The sequence below is a fragment of the Neofelis nebulosa genome, chromosome 10, assembly GCF_028018385.1.
Source record: "Neofelis nebulosa isolate mNeoNeb1 chromosome 10, mNeoNeb1.pri, whole genome shotgun sequence".
NCBI lineage: Eukaryota > Metazoa > Chordata > Mammalia > Carnivora > Felidae > Neofelis > Neofelis nebulosa.
In genome coordinates this window covers 72,741,761-72,757,555 of record NC_080791.1, presented here as the reverse complement: position 1 = coordinate 72,757,555, position 15,795 = coordinate 72,741,761, and the positions used below count along the sequence as shown (strand labels likewise).

At 33.7% G+C, this 15,795-nt stretch overlaps 1 protein-coding gene across 9 annotated transcripts in view; it reads left to right on the top strand.

The window, feature by feature from the left end:
• Positions 1–15,795, top strand: part of SOX6 (SRY-box transcription factor 6) — a 693,774-nt gene that overhangs the window by 160,103 nt on the left and 517,876 nt on the right. The window lies entirely within an intron of this gene.

Sequence of the window (15,795 nt, the reverse complement as noted above, 5' to 3'; positions counted from 1 at the left end):
AGTTTGTTAAACAATAAAAAAGTCAGTAAACTCAACCAACAAAACTAAAAGACAACCTACCGAATGGGAGAAGATATTTGCAAGTGATATACCTGATGAAGGGTTACTATTCAAAATATATAAAGAAATTTATATATATATGTATATATATACATATATGTATATGTTGAGTTATATATATACATGTACATACATATACATATATACACACATATATGTATGTATATATACATACATGTATGTATATATATATGTATATGTGTATGTATATATGTATATATATACATATATGTATATGTCGAGTTATACACATACATGTACATACATATACATATATATGTATGTATATATACATATATATGTATGTATATATACATACATGTATGTATATATACATACATGTATATGTGTATATATATATATATATATATATATATATATATATATATATATATAACTCAACACCCCTCCCCCAAATCCAATAAAAAAATGGGGAGAAGATATGAAGAGAACATTTCTCCAAAGAAGACATACAGGTAGTCAACAGACACATGAAAAGATGTTCAGCAGCACTCATTATCAAAGAAATGCAAATCAGAACCACAAGGAGATATCATCTTCCACCTATCAGAATGGCTAAAATCAAAAAGTTAAGAAACAAGTTTTGGCAAGGATGTGGGGGAAGAGGAAGCCTCGTGTACTATGGGTAGCAATGCAAACTGGTGCAGCCACTGTGGAAGACAGTATGGAGGTTCCTCAAAAAATGAAAACTAGAACTACCCTACAATTCAGGAATCACACTACTGGGTATTTATCCAAAGAATACAAAAACACTAGTTTGTAAAGATATATGCACCCCTGTGTTTATCACAGCATTATTTATGATAGCCAAACTGTGGAAGCAGTCCAAGTGTCCATCAATAGATGAATGGATAAGGAAAATGAATGTTATTCAGCCATAAAATGAATGAACTCTTGCCATTTGCAACAACATGGATGGAGCTAGAGAATATGGTGCTAAGCAAAAGAAGTCAGAGAAAGACAAATACCATATGATTTCACTCATATGTGGAATTTTAGAAACAAAATAAATGAACAAAGGGAAAAAAGTGATAGAGAGAAACCAAGAAATAAATTCTTAAATACAGAGAACAAACTGATAGTTACCAGAGGGGAGGTGGGTGGGGGATGGGTGAAATAGGTGATGGGGATTAAAAGCACACTTCTTGCAATGAGCATTGAGTAATATATGGAAATGTTGAATCACTATATTGTACACCTGAAACTAATGTAATACTGTAAGTTAACTACATTGGAATTTAAACTTAATTAATTAATTGATTAAACTAAGCTAGTCTCAAAAAGTGAAAAAAAAAGAATTATTTTGGAAATGACATAAATAATGATAAATATTTGACTTGGACATGAAATAATAACAGATTGGCTTCTGGACTCAAGATGCAGTTTTTAGATAGAATTCAGATGATCTGGCACTCGGTTATTCAGGAATAATGACATTTTAAATTAACAAAATTACAACAGCAATTAATTTCTTCAGTCTTCTTTGATGCCTGGGTATCTGATGTGGCCATGAGTTTAAGTTCTAGTACTGCAGGTGGGATCCATTTGAGTGTAAAACCAATAGGTTACCTATAAGTTATATTGAAAGTGCTTTGCTAGCATGTCTGGCTCTTCCTGAAGCTCATGTGAGAATGAAAGTAAAAGTACTGTTTTGAGTGGTTATAACAATATCTTGATTAACCTTATATTTTCAAAGAATTTTCAGTCTCTCATTCTATCTCATTCTTTCAACAACCCTCACACAATAAATATTATATATTATACATTTTACAAGTTTTGGGATACTGAGAAACAATAAGATTTATGTGACATTTCAAAGATTACATGGTTAGCTAGTTCCAGAGAAAGGAAGAGAGTACACACTTTGGACTGTTAGCCACTGCATGTACCAACCACTGTGCTTTTAGTAGTTTTCCTTTTATCTGATCTAGTTTTAGTAAAATAAGTGTGCACAAATATCCCAGATAACTCCTCTGTTGTCTGTAATTCATTTAAATTAACACAAGAGCATATCGATATTGTACTTCATGGAAATTTTTTTAACTGAAATTTTTTTACCAACAGTTTGCAGTCTTACCTTTAGATAGAATTTTGCATTTATATTAAAATTTTGTGTGCCAGTTAGGAATGTGAAACTTTTTATTTTTTAGGTTTATTTACTTTGAGAGAGAGAGGCAGAAGGAAGGGGAGAGAGAGAATCCCAAACAGATCTTGATCTGGGGCTTGATCTCATGAACTGTGAGATCATGACCTGAGCTGAAATTAAGTGTTGGATGCTCAACCAACTGAACCACCCAGGCGCCCCAAGAATATGAAACTTTCAATAAGATTTGAGACTTAACCCTTTTTTACTTGTGGAATAAGTCATTCCTTCATATCAATTGGCATTATGTTTTGCTATATTATTCTCATGGTATTTGTGGTGGAATCACAATTTTAGGCATTGCCTGGCCTCTTCTGTAGCCTGTCTTTCCCTACCTTTCGGTAGAATTTATAGGTTGTTTTAGGTTTGTGACCCTTTTTACTCTGTGTTGAGAGGATCCTTCCCATTGCACTGTTTTGCTTTATATCCTTCTTTGTTTCCTGTATGTGTATGTTTTAAAGTCCTAAGACCGTGCTTTCTTTTTTTAGTATCTTTTTTTTCCCATGTGCGCTTGTACATTTTCTGGTTGCATTTTGGTCTGGGATCAGAAATACTACCAGATACTGCCAGGATACTGGAATGTGAAGTTGCATACATGCTTATTTTATGTCTCTGTGATTTTCTAACCTAACAATGTGGGTTTCCAGTGAGTTTTTCTTCTGGTAGGTGGAGTGCTTCTGAGTTACTTTTCCCAGGTTGTCTCATTGCTTCCTTTCACATTTTTCCTTTTTAGATGCATATGCATTTCAAGGCCCTGACGTATTTGGTACTGACATTGAGACTATTGATTTTGCTCACAGTAACCTTCCCTTCTTGTGGGCTAAATTTATTCAGGCACTGGTTTGAAAATGTATTTTCAGATTTTTTTTGTTATTTTCCTTTATCACCAGTGATTTGCCATCATTTACTTGAGTCTTGTGTATTTGTGAGTAAGCAGGCTCTAAGACTCTAAGCCAGAAGTTCTCAAATTTTCTTTATTCATGGTGTCTTTAGTGTGTCAGTAAATTTTTCATAGTGACTCTGGTACAAGAGAAATACTTAACAGTTTATTTCAATACATAAATGGGATTGAACAACTTAAGCATTTATGTACTAAAATCTTGGTAGTGTTTGAAAAAAAATAGAGGTAAATTGAAAGTAAAAAACCTTCAAACTTAATTTCTTTCTTAAATAATCACAATTGCTAATGAGATGTCTGTGCCTTTTGGGCACTGTAAAACTTTTCAAACACTGAAATCAGATTGGACGTTGCCATCCTCATTTTCTGTTCCATACTGATTTTAGCATAGTTGCTTGTTTATTACTATAACTACTGAAAACCCAGCTTTACAAAGGTATGAAGTCATAGAAATGAATGTAGTATGATATAAAGTTGAAACTTGTGTTTGTAGTTTGCAGAAGGATCAACAGATGTCATGTATCACTGTGTTTCTCTTGAAAAGTTAACCTATCCTGTAATGTCTCTGTGAGTTGTCTGTGGCACATTGGGGTGCCTTGGTGAAAAATTTAGGAACTTTTGGTACTTTCCTTGTGTCTACCATGACAACACACTTTTCTGGTATATATCAAAGTGTCTGCAAGATGGTAGGTACTCGTTAAATTTTGGTTAGTTTCATTGTCCTTAGGCAGCATTGGTTCACAGAAGTTGGGACTAAAAAGAGAGCATATGTACATCAGCAGTTCTGGAACAAGACATATTTTGAAACATAGTACTTCGCTGAGTTATGCAGTTTTTCTTTTTTTTCTTTATTTATTTTGAGAGAGAGAGAGCATGAGTAGGGGAGGGGCAGAGAGAGAGAATCCCAAGCAGGCTCCGTGCTATCAGTGCAGAGTCCAACGTGGGGCTCAAACTCATGAAATGTGATATCATGACTTGAGCCAAGATCAAGAGTCAGATGCTTAATTGACTGAGCCACCCAGGCGCCCCTGCTTAGTTATGTTTTGCCATGCTTCTTGCTTTCCCCTTGAATGAATTCTGATGATTCTAAGACATTCAAATGGGCTTGTCAAAGGCATAGTTCAAAACCTTAATCTCCTCCCATTTGTTTTTAATGTGAGGAACTCATCTTAGACATCTGTTCTAGGAAAAACAATTAGAGAGAAATTATGATGCAGTGGTCTTATCCTGAATGTTATGTTGCAACTTGGCTAGCTCCTGTGCTTTTAAGTTTTAGTAGCTTAATAGTCTTATTTCATGGTAAACACCGTGAGGCAAGTGTAGCTTCAAATTTCTTGTCGTTAGTTGACTGAGTCACCTTGCTGTGATTCACTACTGCAGACAACAAAATTGGGAATAAGAATTTAGTGGGTGGAAGCAATGGGTAACATCTGCTTTGCCAGCATTCTACTCACTGAATATACTATTTGTATAGTTCAGGTACTGCAATTAAAAAAAAAAAAAAAAAAAAAGGTAAAGCCTGGGCATAAAAGATCTCCTTTAGAGAAAGTTTTGATACATTACAATTCTGTTTTGACTTGGCCAGAATTTTTCTTGCTTAAAAAATGGATTTAATACTCCCTAGAGTGTTAAGTGCTAACTCAATATTTTGCTAATTATGCAGAAGGAGCACCAGATGGTTTCTGAGGATGACACTGTATGGGTGGGAGTATTGGTGAATGAAGTTCTGGTAAACTTTGTAGCTCCATTATCATCATCATCCATAGCAACATGTGCTTTTGTGACAGAGGAACAGACAATTACATCACATTTAAAGGTAAAAATATACAATTAGTTCTGAGGAAAGAGTTTAGGTTGCTTATAAACTGCCATGCAGTAAGAAGGCATTTTATCTATCTATCTATCTATCTATCTATCTATCTATCTATCTATCTATCATCTATCATCTATCTAAATACATGACTTTATTTCAAATGTTCTTTTTTTAAAATTTAAATTCAACTTAGTTAACATACACTGTAGTCTTGGCTTCAGGAATAGAACCCAATGATTCATCTCTTACATATGACACCCAGTGATCTCATCCTAACAAGTGCCCTCCTTAATGCCTACTGTCCGTTTAACCCATCCACCCACCTGCTTCCCCTCCAGCATCCCTCAGTTTGTTCTCTGTATTTAAGAGTCTCTTATAGTTTACTTCTCTCTCTGTTTTTATCTCATTTTTCCTTCCCTTCTCCTATGTTCATCTGTTGAATTTTTCAAATTCTACGTATGAGTGAAATCATATGATATTTGTCTTTCTCTGACTGACTTATTTCGCTTAGCATAATACGTTGTAGTTCCATCCATGTTGTTGCAAATGGCAAGATTTCATTCTTTTTCATCTAGTAGTATTCCATTGTATATATATACCACATCTTCTTTATCCACTCATCAGTCAGTGGACATTTGGGCTCTTTCTGTCATTTGGCTATTGATAGTGCTGCTATACACATTGGGGTGCATGTGCCCCTTTGAATCAGCATTTTAGTATCCTTTGGATAAATACCTAGTAGTGTGATTTCTGGGTCATAGGGTAGTTCTGTTTTTAATTTTTTCAGGAATCTCCATACTGTTTCCCAGAGTGGCTGCGCCAGTTTGCATTCCCACCAACAGTGCATAAGGGTTCCCCTTTCTCTGCATCCTCACCAGCATCTGTCATTGTCTGAGTTGTTAATTTTAGCCATTCTGACAGGTGTGAGGTGATATCTCATTGTGGTTTTCATTTGTATTTCCCTGATGATGAGTGATGTTGAGCATCTTCTCATGTGTCTGCTAGCCATTTGGATATCTTCTTTGGAAAAGTGTCTATTCATGTCTTCTGCCCATTTCACTGAATTATTTGTTTTTTGGGAGTTGAGTTTGGTAAGTTCTTTATAGATTTTGGATACTAATCCTTTGTCTGATATGTCATTTGCAAATACCTTCTCCCATTCTGTTGATTGCCTTTTAGTAATAATAAAATAAAAATTATTAAAAATTTTGAAAAGAAGGAGTTTAGTGGACCTGTCTGGGCATAGTCATGACTTGTTCTCCTGTCATTTAAATGATCTTGTTCTATAGTATTTACTCTGCTATTCATTAGCACAAGACTAATACCTCTAATCTTCATTTTGTCTGACAATATTTTGTAATATATTTGAAAAACTGTGATTTTAAAGGCACTTCCATTATACTGAGACCATCATACCAGGATGGTAAATTCCAAAACTTCATTCTTAGATTTAGTCAGTTTTTTGTAGGTAATATACTAAATGGTGCATAGGATAGCACCATTTAAAAATAAAGCCTTGGTGGATGGGCAAAATGGGTGATGGGCATTAAGGAGGGCTCTTATTGGGATGAGCACTGGGTGTTATATGTAAGTGATGAATCACTAAATTCTACTCCTGAAACCAATACTATGCTTTATGCTAACTAACTTGAATTTAAATAAAAAATAAAATAAAAACAAAAACTACCTCTCTATCGGCACCATCATGTTCACTTGCAGTCATTCACATAGCCAGGACATGGAAACAACCTCAGCATCTGTTCATGAATGAATGAATGGATAAAGGAAGTGTGGTATATATATGCAATGGGACATTATTCAGCCATGAGAAAGGCCATCTTGCCATCTTGCCATCTTCAGCAACATGGATGGACACTGAAGGCATTATGCTGAGTGAAATAAGCCAGAGAAAGACAAATACTGTATGATCTCATGTACGCATGGAATCTAAAAGAGCCAAACTCATTGAAATAGAGAGTAGAATGGTGGTTATGAGGGGTTAGTGGGGGAAATAGGGAAATGTTGATCAAAGGGAATAAACTTCCAGTTACAAGATGGATAATCTGGGGATTTAATAATACTGTTATATACTTGAAAGTTAGCAAGAAAGTAGATCTTAAATGTTCTCACCATTAAATAAATAAATAAATAAATAAATAAATAAATAAATAAATAAAGCCTTGCCAGGTAGTCTTGATATCTTATTCACAAGATTAAGATCTTTGTTATGTCTCAAGGACTGTGAGGACTTTTGGGAAACTCAGTTCCAAAATAAGTGTATTTACTCAAATAGGTCATATGTATATGTCGTAAAAATTTATAAAGGTACAGAAAGTGTAGAGTAAAAAGTAGATCTACTTATTTCCTCCAAGTTCCTTAGTTTCTCAGTTTCTTTCCTAAAAGCCATGTCTATTACCAGTTTCTTATGTATCCATCTAGAGATATACTATGAAATGGTTTCTTAACACAAAGATATTCTTAACATAAATGGTATATTATATATATTTGCCTGTATCTTGCTTTTTTCATTTCCACCATATGTATATGTATATAGGATATACTTATTGGGACATTAGGTGCTTTTTCATTCCTTTTAAGTGACTACATAATATTCCAGTGTTTGAGTGTATTATAATTTACTTAGCAATTCTTTATTAATGGACTCTTTGGTTGGTTCTAATATTTTGGTACTATGAACAAACAATACTGCATTGAATATCCTTGTGGAATCTTCTTTGTGTTCATGTACAAATATATCTGTAAGACTAATTGCTAGAAATGGAATTGTGGGTTAAAGATTATATGCAAATAAAATTTTAAATTTAAAGTTATTTTCAAATTGCCTTTCATATCTGCTGTGCCAATTTGTACTCCTAACGATAATGCTTGAAAGTGCTTCTTTCTCTATACCCCGGATCATATAAGTGAAATCTGATAGCTCATAGTTTTAGTTTATATTTTTATCATTTTCTTTAGATTGCTTATCCTATGTTTAAATGTCAGTCATTTTAAAAAGTCATCATTTTTAACCTTTGCGTTATAGAATATAGTATCCAAGTAGAAAGATACACAAAACAAAGATGTTTATCATAAAGTGAATATCTGTATAATCACCACCCGGGTTAAGAAATAGAACATTTGTAGCATCTCCAAAGTCCTTCTTGCTCCTCTACCAACTACTACTCCCTTTCCTCCTCCAAAGGTAAAGTTGTCACTATCACTTTTTTTTATGGCAATCACTTCTTTTTTTCCAAGTTTTTATTTAAATTCCAGTTAGTTAACATGCAAGTAATATTAGTTTGAGGTGTAGAATTTAGTGGTTCATTACTTACATACAACACCCAGTGCTTATCAAAACAAATGCCCTTCTTGCTACCCATCACATATTTAACCCATCCCTTCACCCCTCTCCCCTCCAACAACTCTCAGTTTGTTCTCTATAGTTAAGCGTCTGCTTCCTGGCTTGCCCCCTCCTCTCCCACCTATGTTCATCTGTTTTGTTTCTTCTTCATGCTCAGAGCATGTATCCATAACAGTATAGTTTGGTTTGCTTGTTTTTCTATAATTTATATAAATGGAATCATACATTATATATCCTTTTATGTTTGCATCCTTTTTTTCATAATACATTTGTGAGATCCACCCTTCTTATTTTGTATAGCAGTAATGTGCCCATTTTATTGTTGTACAGTATTGCATTGCATGAGTGTATCACAGCTTACCCATCCTATTGTTGACAGACATTTCCAGTTTGGGGCTAATATGGATAATGCTACTGTAAGCATTCTTGTACACTTGGTTGCATTTCTGTTGGATAAATACTTAAAAGTGGAATTGCTGGATCATAGGATATAGTATCTGATCTACATTAGATAATGTCAAACTGTCTTACAAGTCTTTCTAATTTATACTTCCACTAGCAGTGCATGAAAATTCTTGCTATCATGTGCCTTTGCCCAGTATTGGGATTATTAGTTTTTGTAGTTTTATTTTGATGCTGGTGGATATGATATAATATCTCATTATGATTTTAGTATGCACTTCTGTAAATATTAATGTTTAGTACATTTTCATATTTATTGACCATTTGAAGTCCTCTTTTGTGAAGTTTCTTTTTGTTCTTTTTTTTTTTTTTTGGCCTAGTTTTCTATTCAATTCCTTTTTTTTTTTTTTTTTTTTTTTTTTTTGGTTACTGATTTGTAGAAATTCTTAATTTATTTTGAGTTCAAACCAGTTTATATGTTGTTTTAGCTTGGGTTCCAGCAAAAGCAGAGGCCGTGATAAGGACAAGGGTACAGATAGCTTTTTGGGAGTGATTCTAGAAGTAGAAGAGAAGGAATGGTGACGGTGGGGCAGGGAAGAAAGAAAAGCCATTATTAAGGTCACCACTATCGGCATTGGGGGCTTTGATTGCTCTAGGACCTCTGAGAATAGTATAGAAGGGACACCTTCCTGAAGGAAGGGAGTCTGGAGCACTTACTCAATGTGGTTGACTGTTCCTTTTAGGAGCATTTAGTCCCCCAACTTCCATACTGTGCTTGTGTTGGGCTAAATGTACTCCCATAGCCTTTAGAGAAGGTCTAAAGTGGAAAGTGGCAGGATGCTCAGTGAGTACTAAATACTTGCCCAAGCCAGTAAAGTTTCAGCTCACATAGAGCTGTCTATTGTAGCTCTGGCTAAAATCAGAAATGGGCCAGGGAACTCTTAGGTAGGGGGACCAATGGTGTCCTTTGTGTCTTTTAAATATCTTTCCCCATTCTTTGAGGTGACTTTTACTCTCTTAATAGTATCTTTTGTGAACAGAAATGCTTTCTATTTATGTAATTATATTTATCTACGTTTTCCATTTTAGCTAATATTTTTAATCTCGTAAGACATCTTACCTTGAATTCATGAGGACGTTCTTAAACTTTTTTTGAATAGTGTGTTTTGTTTGAGAAGGTGATGAAAGGTATAGATAATCTCCCCAGGAAAATAACACATGATTATGTACAACTTTGAGATGTTCATGGAACCTTTGAAACCTTTCCATGGAACCCCTAGAGGTTCATTGATCTGAGGTTAAGAATTTCTTGTTGTTGTTTTACCTTTCAAATTTAGACTTATTGACCACCTGGAACTAATTTTTTAGTATGATGTGAGGTAGGGGTCAAGTTTTATTTTATTTTTCCATGTGGATGTGTAATTGACCCAGCATCATTTGTTGAAAAAGCAAACAACAAAATCAACCCTATCCTTTCCCCACCACTTAGTAGTGCCAACTTACAATTTTGTTGTAAATCAAGTACTTATATCTGCTTAGTTTTTTTTTTTTTTTCTTCTGTGCTCTTGATTCTATTTCTTTGGATTGTTTTTCCCCTTGGGCCAATTTCTCTCTGTCTTAATTACTACTGCTTTGTTTTAAGTCTTGATATATAGTAGAGCAAGTCTGTCCTTTGTGTTCTTCAAGATTTTCTTGGCTTTTCTTGGACATTTGGATTTTCACATAAACTTTAGAATCAACTTAGCAAGTTATGTATATATACATATTCACATGCACCAAACTGTTGGAATTTTTATTTTGGAATTGCATTGATTTTATTTATATATTAATTTGAGGAGATTGACTTCATTACAGTTTTGAGTCTTCCAATCCATGAGCATAATGGAACTCTCCACTTATTAAGTCTTTTAACTTATTCTCAAAAATGTTTTATAGTTTACTGCAGTGAGGTCTTGCATTTCCTTCACTAAACATTTTACTTAGATATTTGACATTCGTAATGGCTTTAGGTAAATGGTATTTATAAATTCTGTTTTGTTTGGGGTTGTATATAGAAATGCAGTACTTTTGTATACAATACCCTTGCATGAAACAAACTTGCCAAATTCACTTATTGATTAGAATTCTTTATCTGTAGATTCTTTAAAATTTTCTACCTATACAATCATACTATTTGCACAGAATGACAATTTGATTTCTTCTTTTTTTATTTTTTATTTTTATTTAAAAAATTTTTTTCTTAATGTTTATTTTTGAGACAGAGAGAGACAGAGCATGAATGGGGGAGGGTCAGAGAGAGGGAGATACAGAGTCTGAAACAGGCTCCAGGCTCTGAGCTGTCAGCACAGAGCCTGACGCGGGGCTCAAACTCACGGACTGTGAGATCATGACCTGAGCCAAAGTCGGACACTTAACTGGCTGAGCCACCCAGGCGCCCCGATTTCTTCTTTTTTTTTAATTTAAATTTTAGTTAGTTGACATACAGTGCAATATTGGTTTCCTAATACCTTATACCTGTATTTCTTTTTTTAATCCTTATACTTGTATTTCTTTTTCTTGCCTTGTATTAAGACTTGAAAATACAATGTTGAGAATAGAAGCAGTGATAATGGGCATCATTGTACTCTCTATCTCGGAGAAAGCTTTTTTTTGATAGTTTACCATTAAGCATGATTGTATGATATTTGCTTAAAAATAATGTTTATTGTGCAGTTGTTGCAGTTGTTTGGTACACCATTCTAAATATGTTAATTAAATCAAATTTGCTGATTGTATTATTTAAATCATATATTTTTCCTGTTTTTTTAGTCCACTTATTTTATCATTTATCAAGAGAGATATTTTAAAATCTTTATCCTAATTAGGATTTTGTCTGTTTTGCTTTGTATATCTGTCAAATTTAGCTAAGTATTTTGAGACTGTGTCATTAAGTTCATACAGATTAAGAATCATATCTTATTATGTGTTTTATGTATATGAAAATATATATTTGGTGGATTGACTCTTTTATTCAGAATGATTACCTTTATCTCTAATAATGTTCTTTGCTTTTAAGTCATTCTTGTTTGATAATAGAATTTTCTTTTGGTAGTGTTTGCATGTTATATTTTTAAAATCTGTTTACTGTTATTTTTCTTGTATTCTTATGTTTTAGAAGTGTTTCTTATAAACCACATGTAATGAGGATTTCATTAATTAAATCTTTATTTTCTTTTAAAAGGTATTTGATATTTTAAATTAAAAAGCTTTTATTTAAATTCCAGTTAATTAACATACAGTGTAATATTAGTTTCAGGTGTACAGTACAGTGATTCAACACTTCCATATTTTAAAATTGGAGTATTTGTCCATTTACATTTAATCTCTGAACATCCTGTGCATCATACTTCCAAATCTGGCATGCTCTGTTCTCCAACTGCTTTGCTTTTCTCTATATCACTTACCATCATCCAAAATATTATTCATATTAGTCATTTTGCTTATTCTTGGCCCCCCATTAGAATGTAAACTCAAGGCAGGGACTTTTTTTGCCCATTTTATTTATTTATATATCCACATCTCTTTGTGGATATGCATTCCAAAAATTTTGCCAAAATAATAACTTAATAAGTTGCACTCCACATGTTCTTTTTGAGATTTACAAAAAACATTAATGTATTAGAAAAGTTATACAGATACAAAATTTATTCAACCAAGAATTTCCCAAACTCTTAGAATCATAGAATCTTATTGAAGTGTAACATCTGTTAACTCAGGAAACAAGTGTTCTAGAGAACACACTTTGGAAAACACTGATCTAGCAGATATGATTATTGAAGGAGTATTTCTAGTGTTCATAGATTAGAGAGCCATTTAGTCGATCTCCATGTGGGGAGGCCACTAAACTAGTGTTGAGCAAACTATGCCTAGGTGGCCAAATCTGGCTCGCTACCTATTTTTGTATATAAAATTTTATTGGAATATAGCCATGCCCATTTATTTATGTGTCGTCTGTGTCTTTTGCTCTATGATGACAGAGTTGAGTAGATGTGACAGAGACTGTATTATGAATTTTAAAACTTAAATCATTTATGGGACACCTGGGTGGCTCAGTTGGTTGAGCATCCAACTCTTAATTTCAGCTCAGGTCATGATCTCATGGTTTGTGGGCTTGAGCCCCAGGTGGAGCTCCACATGGAGCACCACCCCCCTCCCCCCTCCCCCCGCCCCGAAACCCTGCTTAGGATTCCCTCTCTCCCTCTCTCTCTGCCCCTCCCATGCTCACACATGCTCTCTCTTTCTCTCTCTAAATAAATAAATAAACATTAAAAATTTAAAAAAACTGAAATCATTTACTATTTGTCTTTTTACAGAAAATGTTTGCTGATTCCTGTTAATAATGGTCAGAAAATTTCTTGAGCACTTTCTACTTTGCTTGTGGCCTCAACATGTTGCTAGACATTTTTATATAGATCATCTCATTTAATTATTTTAAACATCTTTTGAGGTAGGGAATATAATTATTTTTATTTTACATATGAGGAAACTAAGATGCAGAGAAATTTAATAATTGCCCATGATCACACATCTATAATAAGTGACAGAGATAGGGTTTGAACCTATGTCAGCCTCCTAGTCTTTGTTCTTTCTCACTAAACTAGACTGCCTTCTGGTTCCTGTTGCTCTATAGAGTGAGAAATAATGGAATAAATATTAAAGAAGATTAAAAAACTCATACTATTCAATGTAATTGTTACTCTAGGAGGTTAGCTGTGCAAGCACCGCTGACTTTATTTTAAGGTTCTGTGTGCTTACAATTACTTAAATGTACCAATAATAAGTATTACGTTCTTATAAAAATGTATATTTGCGGAATAGGGGTTTAAATAAGTAACTTCCCAGATACAATTTAGTATTTTTCACATACAACTATTTTAAGTTGATTCTGGTGTTTAAATATCTGTTTGTAATTTATTTTATTTTATTTTATTCTATTTCATTTATTTATTTAAAAAAATTTTTAATGTTTATTTATTTCTGAGAGAGACAGAGCATGAGTGGGGGAGGGGCAGAGAGAGAGAGAGACAGAATATGAAGCAGGCTCCAGACTCTGAGCTGCCCACACAGAGCCCGATGCGGGGCCTGAACCCACAGACTGCAAGATCATGACCTGAGCTGAAATTGGTCGCTTAACCAACTGAGCCACCCAGGCGCCCCTCCGTTTGTAATTTAGAGAACATCCTTCTTTCATTCTAATTAGTCTTGCATACAGTCTATCCTAATAGAAAGGAGAGAGTAACTAAATAGTTTAGATGCGACCATGCTCATGATAGTAACAGTTGCTATCATTTATTGAGTAACTAAGTGCCAGGAGACTGTACTAATTACATATAAAGTAATCTCATTAATCTTAGCAACAAATTTGTGAGGCAAAATACTATTATCATGTGCATTTTATAGATAAGGAAACTTAAGTTACTTATCAAGGAAAAAGTAGTTGATACACCTGAGTCTGTACCTTCAGAAGAATATTGTTGATTCAAAAGAAGTTAGGTATTCTATTGGCTAAATTAAGACTGTTGTATAACAGAGTGGACGTAAACCACATGAGCATTTTCCCCTGCCATTGCCTAGGGTTACAAAGGAAAGGTTTAATTGCCACAATAACATTATGTCTAGTAATGGGCTATATTTTACCTAAACTTTCTCTTATTTTTGGATATAGGTATAGAACTCATATTATTAATTAAGAGGTTTACTTGCATGTTCAGAAAAAAAAAATTCTTTGAATGTTGGTCAAGATAATGACATTTGTGAGTGTGAATGCTGTATAAAATAGAATTGCATACTTTTTTCTGCTTAATATACTTTTTCCCTGAACAATGTTCAGCATTGTAGAAATTTAGAAAAGTACAAATGTATAAAGAAAAGAAAAAATTTAGCTCTACTCTCATACCTAGTAGCAGTGTTTGTTAACAGGTTAATAGTTCCCAGTCTTTCTTTTATTTTTTTAAAAGTATGTGAATATAATTTTTATCCTTTTTTTTTTGCTTCATATTATCACATGAGCATTTACCCAGGGTTCTATTGACATGCTATTACCCAGGATTCAACATAAAAGTTTTGATAACCATGAAATATTTATGCCTTGTGAGTGGACTCTATTTTACTTACACTTTCCCCTATTTTTAGATATAGGTTGCTTGAAATTATTATTGTTATTGGCATTTTATCTCTTTTTTTCTTTTGCATTTTAGTTTATAAAAATATAATCATCCTCATGTCCAAATTCAAATCTGGAAACATGTAAAATGAAAAGTAAAGATCTTTCTCTCACTATGAAGAGTTTCCAGTATTTGTTAATGCCTATGTAAGCACATTTATATCTATCCTTATTTTACATAAGTAGGATCTATAATCTGCCTCTTTACTTTTACTCTTTTAAACAATGCTGGTATAAATATATTTGTACAAAAGTTATTTTTGTGTTTATGACTATTTCCTTAAGACAGATTCTTTTTTTTTTTTTAACGTTTATTTATTTTTGAGACAGAGAGAGACACAGCATGAACGGGGGAGGGGCAGAGAGAGAGGGAGACACAGAATTGGAAGCAAGCTCCAGGCTCTGAGCCATCAGCCCAGAGCCCGATGCGGGGCTCGAACTCGCGGACCGCGAGATCATGACCTGAGCTGAAGTCGGACGCTTAACCGACTGAGCCACCCAGGCGCCCCTCCTTAAGAAAGATTCTTACAAGTAGAGCTGGGTCAAAGAGATGGGTATTTTGAAGACTCTTAGCTAAATTTGTCAAATTTAATACACTGCTATTGTAGGAAGAATATGTTAACATAATCAAATAATACTTCATGCTATCATTATAACTTCTACAAACTTTATGGAAACATGGCATGCCAATTTCCTAAAACCTTTTTAGGAAGGCCCAATCATTTATGATATAAGTAGATAAATATATAATATAGGTATGTCACATTTATATCTATGTATGTTATGGCTATAACATACCTACATACGTATGTATGCATGTATAATATGTATATTCACACACACTGAATTTGTTTAACTGTAGTAGGTCTCATCATTTTCCCTGTACAGTAGATTT